The sequence below is a fragment of the Euprymna scolopes genome, chromosome 27 (assembly GCF_053919585.1).
Source record: "Euprymna scolopes isolate OS-2025 chromosome 27, ASM5391958v1, whole genome shotgun sequence".
Taxonomy (NCBI): Eukaryota; Metazoa; Mollusca; class Cephalopoda; order Sepiida; family Sepiolidae; genus Euprymna; species Euprymna scolopes.
The window spans coordinates 63,484,443-63,493,025 of record NC_136508.1 but is presented as its reverse complement, the minus strand read 5'-3'; positions in this window follow the sequence as shown (position 1 = coordinate 63,493,025).

Sequence of the window (8,583 nt, the reverse complement as noted above, 5' to 3'; positions counted from 1 at the left end):
GTAATGAAAATTTGGTAAATTTGATAACTTATATGGAACGGCTCATCAAGAACTTATTTACTTTAGACTTGAACACAACCATATTGTAGTCAGCCGGAAAGCAGGAAAATGGAAGACAATTCCACAGGCGTGCAGTTCTAAGAAAGAAGCTTTGTTCATGGAATCTACGATTAGGTTTAGGCACGGATAAAGAGTGGGGGGAATTATTGATAGTGTTAACAGCAAGACGAGTGTTTCTTGTGAAAGTTTGGCGAGGGGGGACCATAGATTGAAGCTCAGTCGAACACTTTCCATGAAAATAACGATACATCAGAGACAAACTCGCAACATCTCTTCTGTGAGATAGAGGTTGCAAGGAGGAGAAAAGGACATCTCCTACGAGGGTACAAAGTCTATTTTGAACTCTTTCAAGGCAGGACAAGTCCTTTCTAGCAGCTCCTGCCCAGATGTGGCAACAGTATTCCATCCTTGGATGTACCTGGCTCTTATATAGATAGAGAATAGCATCAGCAGTGAGATATTTACCGGATCGATAGAAAGATCCCACCATTTTTCCAGCGGCCTTGGCAACAGATTTGATGTACGTGTTCCATTTAAGATCAGGAGTAATGGTCAAGCCCAGAAGCTTGTCAAAACTTGAGGCCTCCTGAAGACGAGAGCCATCCATTTCAATTGATGCCAAATGTGGATTAGAATGTTGATGATGTAAAGAGAGAAGCTTGGTTTTAGATGCATTAAAAGTAACTAGCCACTCCTTTCCCCATTGTACTACGTGCTCAAGATCAGAGGAGAGAGAATTGGAGAGAACTTGGTCGTTTACTGTCTTAGATGTGCTACCATAAATGGTAGTGTCGTCAGCATAAATGTCTACAAATGATGTAAGGATGTGATTTGGAAGATCATTAATGTAGATCAGGAAAAGAGTTGGGCCCAGGATGGACCCCTGAGGGACACCGGCATTAATACTGTGAGCTTCTGATTTTTGCCCCCTCAACTACTACTCTTATGAACCTATCAGAAAGAAATGATTTAATAATTGAGAAGACATTTCCAGCTATACTATAGCTAGCGATCTTATGAAGTAAACCTTTATGCCACACCCTATCAAAGGCCTTAGATATGTCAAGAGCAATTGCCCTAGAAAGATTGCCATCGTCGAGAGATTTGCTAATCCTATGCGATATAACTGTAAGCACATCTGCTGTAGATCTGGCAGAACGGAAACCATATTGAGTGTCACTAAGAAGGTTATTTTTGCTGAGATGGTTGATTACTTCTGTATTTAACACAGATTCTAGCAACTTACTCATGACGCACAGGAGACTTATTGGCCTGTACTGAGAGGGGGATGAGCGATCACCTGAATTCTTAAATACAGGGCATACTGATGAGATTTTCCAGGGAGATGGGAAACTATTCTCCTTAAGACAACGTTTAAACAGTTTTGTAAGTATGGGCGCTAGTTCAGGTTGAAGTTTTTTGATTACTATAATTGGAATACCGTCAGGGCCAGTTGCTTTACTGGAATCAAGGGTTTTGATTAGCTTGGCAACATCACGTACAGATATACGTATATCACATAGCGTGTTTTCTGATACAGGAGGAAATATTGGGGGTTGGCGGCCTTGGTCGCAAAGGGTAGAATTAGCTGCAAAGTTCTTGACAAAGAGTTTGGTTTTGTCTGATGCTGACGAGATTACCTCAGGTCCATTGATAATAGTTGGGATGGAGCACACGCTTCTGTTCAGGATTCTGTTTGCCATTTGCCAAAACTGGTGGGAACCAAGCCGCTGCTCAGCTACTTTGGACTTAACAGATTGAGCATACAACTCTCTTGCGTTCCTTATTACTTTCTTACAATGGTTGCTGGCAGACCTGAAAACGGCTTTAGTTTCCATACATCTATTACGTTTGAAGCAGTGGAAAAAGTGATTTCTGTGCGCAATGGCAGCAGCACATTCTGGAAAGAACCATGGCTGGCTGTTAGGTTTTTGCTGAAACTTTTTAGAGGGTATGAAATGGTCAATACCTACAATTAACCATTCAGTCAGGTCTAATACTATAGAGGACACATCCTTTTTAAACATGGAATGCAGAGTATATATATATATATATATATATATATATATATATATATATATATATATACTATACTATGATATACTATACTATGACTACTATATATATATATATATATATATATATATATATATATATATATATATATATATATGTCAGGTCATGCTATATGCTACTGGTACATATATATACTACATATATGTCAGGTCATGTTATATTAATGCTACACATATATGTCAGGTCATGTTATATGCTACCGGTATCATGTAACCCAGTACTACCTGCCTCATGGTCGGGTCACCGGTGACTAAACTGATTCCCCCACCAGACTTGTTTGGTGAGGAGGGTGGCTAGTCTCCCTGAAGGATTAAAAACAAGACCTTCTAAAGGACGAATGAACCCTTTTTCGGGGTCAACAGCCAACTAGCACCGTGTGTGTTTGTGTATATGTATGTGTGTGTTGGGGTGTAGAGGGCTCCCGTAAGCAGTGGTGAAGGCCACCTTTCTAGGAAAAGCAAATCTCTGATTTTAAAAAACCATAAAGCGGGTGACCAGTACTCGTATTAAGCTGATCTGCAGTTTAACTTGTTGCTGGCTATCTTGCTCTTGCTTGTTGCTGGATCTCAACATTTTGAACCAAGAGAGAGACTTAGCTGTTGTACAAAGCTAAGACTCTGTAACATCATCTGTATACAGATACTCCCTCAGGCATTTGTCTATTACAATGGTCCTGTGGCGATGGAAGTCATTTTTGGGCTCATGGACTTGAAGTGCCTGAGAGTGGCACTCGTCTGACAAGGCGTTGCAATCATCATATATATATATATATATATATATATATATATATATATATATATATATATATATATATATATGACTACTTTATTTAATTACATAAATTAATATACGAAAATATAATTTTATGCATAAATTTTCAGTTTTTACTTCAACGGTGCTCAATACATAGGTAGAACTAGGTAGTAGTAAGTTATAAAAATATATATGGCAATTAAGCTACACAGAATATTCCGTGTTTCATTCTCGTGAGAATTCGTCAGACTTATACAAGACATTCTGGAAAAAATTGGGATATATACTTTGTGAATGTGAGCAGTAGGAGTTTTGGAGGTAAGGTGAGGGGAAGGGGTATAGGGGAGTTCCGTTTATATATATATATATATATATATATATATATATATATATATATATATATATATATATATATATATATACGCTGTTGAGTTTAACTACAAAACTCCTCTCTCGGGATGCAAACTAAAATCCGACATGAGTCATGGGCTCTCAGCATCAGCAAGAAGGCTTTGATATACAAAATGGCAGCCTACCGCATGTAGACTGAGTTGCTGATCTTTGATTGCTTCTCAATACCATGTTAATAAGCGCTTACAAACCACATATGAATTCGGCCGGCCTTTAACCTAAAACCAATGCATGGACAGACATTTTAAGAAGTTTGTTCTATTATGAACTTTTCTCCATTCCCTACAAACAGGACCTCAGGGAGATAAGTTTCTTTGATCTTCTCAGACAGGATTTCGTTTTAATGTCTTGCTCAACTTTTCAAATTTTGAGTTGATATCTCTGTTCAGTCTCAAGAGACAATGGATACCTCTGCAAAGGTAGCTGCACATGTAATTGTGAGGCAAGGGTTACGCAGTTTCTAACCACACCTCTTTTGAATTGGCATTGCTTAGGTCTAGTGGCAAGGAGCGGCCTAAGATTGACTAGAAACAATTTCAAGATAAACAGGGAGCACATAGAGCACCTGGAATTCCTAAATGATCACCCATTTGGAACATGCTAGGTTCAACGTTGTGTAACTTCAATGATCTGATGGGAACTGATGTGCTGTAATAGAGTAGCTAAACAGTAGTCCATTCTTTTGTGTAACAGACTATAGTCGTGCTTTTAAGCCTCTCATTTTTCTTCTGTGTTGTTACTTCATATGATGGATGTAGGGGGCCAGGACCTTTTTCATCAAGGCCTAATGGCTAACCCTGATTAGTCTCTCTGATGGTTGGAGCGCTACTTTCAAAGATAAGCACCATTGTTTATCTCTTCTGGCCTAGTGTGTAAATGGAATGAGGAACGTTTTTTATCCACGGCAGTTTTTATTTTTGCCTTTTATGAATTCTCTCGTACAATTTTCCTTATCCAAACTCATGAATATTACGTTTCTGAATTTTTCCAGTCATGGCTGACGGAATGAGAGCATGCTATCGCCGTGAAGTAAATAGGGTTCTGTTCAAAATTCCATCCAAATTCCTGAGCTTAACAGAAACATTCCTGAGTTCACCAAGATACACCTGAAGAAGGTTGTAGGTTATATTACGTTGTGAAAATGACACTCGAGAGTAGTTCGAAGAATCTAAATAATACAAACTCATAGACTTATTCTTTGTTGCTAACACCTTGTTTATCATTGCATGTTTAACGAAGATGGCCAATAAAGTTTATATAAAATGTTTGAATAAAACTGTATATTTTATTTTACTTTGTATATAAGATTATACATAAAATAATTTATTAAACATTTAAAAAAATATATACAAATTTCACTCATTTCCGTATTTGAAGCGAAAAAAGATTTGAAAAATTAAAATCTAAATTCAACAATTATGCTTCATGACTTTACTAGCAGATGTACCTGGCATTGCCCGATATTAAACCTAACGTTAAATTCTTCTTAAAAAAAAAGGAAGTAAAAAAAAAAATGGAGAGAAACTGAGACATGTACACGCAAGTATTATGTTTTTTCTAAACAGTTTATTTCTTGTAATCAAAAAAAAAACAAAATACTCGGGCTGAGATCGAAACCAAAACCTAAAGGTAGCGAGTCAAGTACGATAACTATTAGGCCAGTTTGACACGATCTTTAAAAAGTGTTTTCAAACCTACTTATTCATAACATAAGGAAGCTGTCATGTGAACGATTCGCACATGCATGGTCGTGAAACAGTTGATAAACTGTCCGATGACCCCCCCCCCGCCACAAGTACCAATTTTTCAATTTTTACCCCTGAGCAGCCCTTTTTTTTTTTCAGATGAAAACTGATTAAAAAGTTTTTCGCATGTCTGAATACCTTATATAACAAATTTCAAATCTGTAAATCAAGAATTCGTTGATTATATAGGTTGAGAGCTATCCTCACACCCACACACATATTCTCACTTTTATATATATATATATATATATATATATATATATATATATATATATATATATAGATAGATAGATAGATAGATAGATAGATTTACCTCCTATAGGGTTAGACATAAGGTCAGGTATGGGTTGGAAAAGCCGGTGCAGTAAGATTAGCACACTGGCTTACAAAAACTGCTTGAGCAGCCACATCAGCATTCTCTGATAGTGTGTCAAGTGATTAGCTATAAACTACCCCACTCTCAAAGAGAAAGCATTGCCTGGGAAGATGGACCTCTTGAGACTGAACAGAGCCATATCTCAGTTTGACAGGGGAGGGTGAGGAAATGTTATAATAACCCATCTTCTGTCGAACTGATCATTGAGAACGCATCCCTAATTGCTATGTAAAAGTTGATTCAATTTTACACAATATTGTTCAAGCTGTTTTATTTTTATACAGAAAATCATTTTTAAACAATTAATCAGAATTATGGAAATGTACAAGGCTGGTTTTAATTAGTTGGAGTTATCCCCCTTGTTTTTTCAACCTGTTTTAAGATGGCGTTACAAGATTGTCACTTGTTGTTTAGCCTTCAAATTTTATTTTCTTATTTAAAAATAAAACTACTTGATTAATTTATGTGACTTTTGGTGTATGATATTTTCTTTCCCCCATAGGTACGGACATAATACAGATTTTTCTTTATTTTGTTATTGTTTGTTTGTTTGTTTGTTTGTTTGTTTGTTTGTTTGTTTGTTTTCCCAAGGGGGCAGTTCTGGACAAACACACATTTTTTTTTTTTTGTATTTCCCAAAATGGCCACCATTTTAAAATAATTTTGGTTTATAGTTTTTTTTTTCTTGTTTTTTTTTTGTGATCTGAACTTAGGTTAGTGTTGGATTTAATATAGAGTAAGTTTTTTAATGGTCCTGCTTTTTTTTCTGTAGACCCTCTCCATCCCCTTGAGTATTTTTTTCAGCAGAACAAAAACATGACTAAAAGAAAACCTTACATCGACCTTAGGTCCCTAGTGGCAATACAATAAAAATATTTTTTAAATATATTTGTAATTTTGGGTTGGAATCTGTGATAAACAGAGAAGTGGTCAACCACCTCAGTAAACATAGCCTACTTAATGATATGCAATATGGATTCTGTCCTGCTATATCTACAGCTGATGTGCTAAGTGTAATATAATACAGTATTAGTGAATCTCTTGATGGGGGCTTCGTTTCTAGAGTAATTGCTTGTGACATATCAAAGGCTTTTGATAGGGTGTAGTGTAAATGTACTTCAAATAATTTCCAGCTATGGGAATGTCCTCTCAATATTAAATCCTTTCTCTCTAATAGGCTTATAAGAGTAACCATCAACGGGCAGAAACCAGAAGCTCATATTATCAATGCTGGCGTCTTTCAAGGTTCTATCCAGGACCTAACTCTCTTTCTGATCTTTATCAATGATCTCCCAAATCACATCCTTAGATCATCTGTAGCTATTAATGCAGACGATACTATCACCTATGGCAATGCCTCAAAGGATGACCATGACCCAAATCTTTCTTATTCTCTCTCTCTTCTGACCTTGAGCACATGGTTCAATGGGGCAAAAGGTGGCTAGTTAATTTTAATGCATCTAAAACCAAGCTTCTCCCTTTCCATCACCGGTACTCTGATCTCTACCTGAGCTCAATTGAAATGAATGGCTCTCGTCTTGGAGAGGCCTCATGTTTTGACAAGCTTCTGCGCTTGACTTTTACTCCTGATCTTAAGTGGAACACATACATTAAATCCGTTGCCAAGGCCGCTGGAAAAATGATGGGATCCTTCTATCTATCCAGTAGATATCTCACTGCTGATGCAATTCTCTATCTATATAAGAGCCAGGTACGTCCAAGGATGGAGTACTGTTGCCACATCTGGGCAGGAGCTGCTAGAAAGGACTTTTCCTGCCTTGATAGAGTTCAAAATAGACTTTGTAGCCTGATAGGGGATGTCCTTTTCTCTTCCCTGCAATCTCTTTCTCACAGAAGAAATGTTGCGAGTTTGTCTCTGCTTTATCGTTATTTTCATGGCAAGTGCTCGGCTGAGATCCAATCTATGGTCCACCCCCTCACCAAACTTTCACAAGAAACACCCGTCTAGAAGAAATCACTATCAATAATTTCACTCAATCTTTATCTGTACCTAAACGTAAACGTAGATTCCATGAGCAAAGCTTCTTTATTAGAACTGCACGCCTGTGGAATTGTATTCCATTTTCCTGCTTTCCAACTGATTACAATATGGTTGTCTTCAAGTCTAACATAAACAAATTTTTGATGAGCTGTTCTATATAAGTTAACAAATTTACCAAATTTCCATTACTAACGATTACTATATTGTCCAATTTCTACTGTACACTCTTTAACTCTTATCCTCGAGTGGCCTCAAGGCCTTGATAAGAGGTGATGCCTATGTAATAAAAAAAAAAAAAAAAAGCACCATGTTTTGATAGCTTCACTCCTGATCTGAAATGGGACACATACAGCAAATCTGTTGCTAAAGTCACCAGAAATATGGTTGGATCATTCTACCGCTCCAGTAGATCTCACTCCTGATATAATACTCTATCTGTTTAAGAACCAAATACGTCCTAAGATGGAATACTATTGTTACATCTGGGAAGAAGCTGCTCAGAAAACCCTCTCCTGTCTCAATAGAGTGCAAAACTGACTTTGAAATTTGGCAGACTTTTCAACTCTCGCTATACTCCTCTCTCCTGCCTCTTTCTCATAGAAGAGACATTGCAACCTCTTTCTGCTCTATTGTAATTTGCATGGCAGGTGCTTGACTGAGCTTTACCCTGTGGTTGCCCCCTCGTCTATAAGTTATTTGGGACAAACACTCGACTAGCAACAACAACTATCAGCAATTTCCCTTACTCTTTATATTTGTGCCTAAATCTAAACGAAAATTCTATGAGTAGAGTTTTTTTTCTTAAAACTGCTCTTTTGTAGAACACAATACCATGGAGCTGCTTCCCAGCTGACTATAACATGGTTGTTTTCAAGTTCAATGTGCACAGGTTCTTGAAGAGCTGTCCGCTAAAATAAATTAACTTATCAAATTTCTATCACAGTATCTAGTAACCATTATCCTTGAGTGGCCTCTGGGCCTTGATGAGTGGTGACTATATGATGTAAAATAAAAATTCATGTACATAAAATATTGCAGCTGTAGAAGATCGCAAAAAAAAAAGTCTGTTTAGGTATTAAAGATACTTTTATACTGTTTTTGTGACATATTACTAAAATCCAGTTAGTGTCATGCATCTAAAATTAAGAAAAGCATGTTAA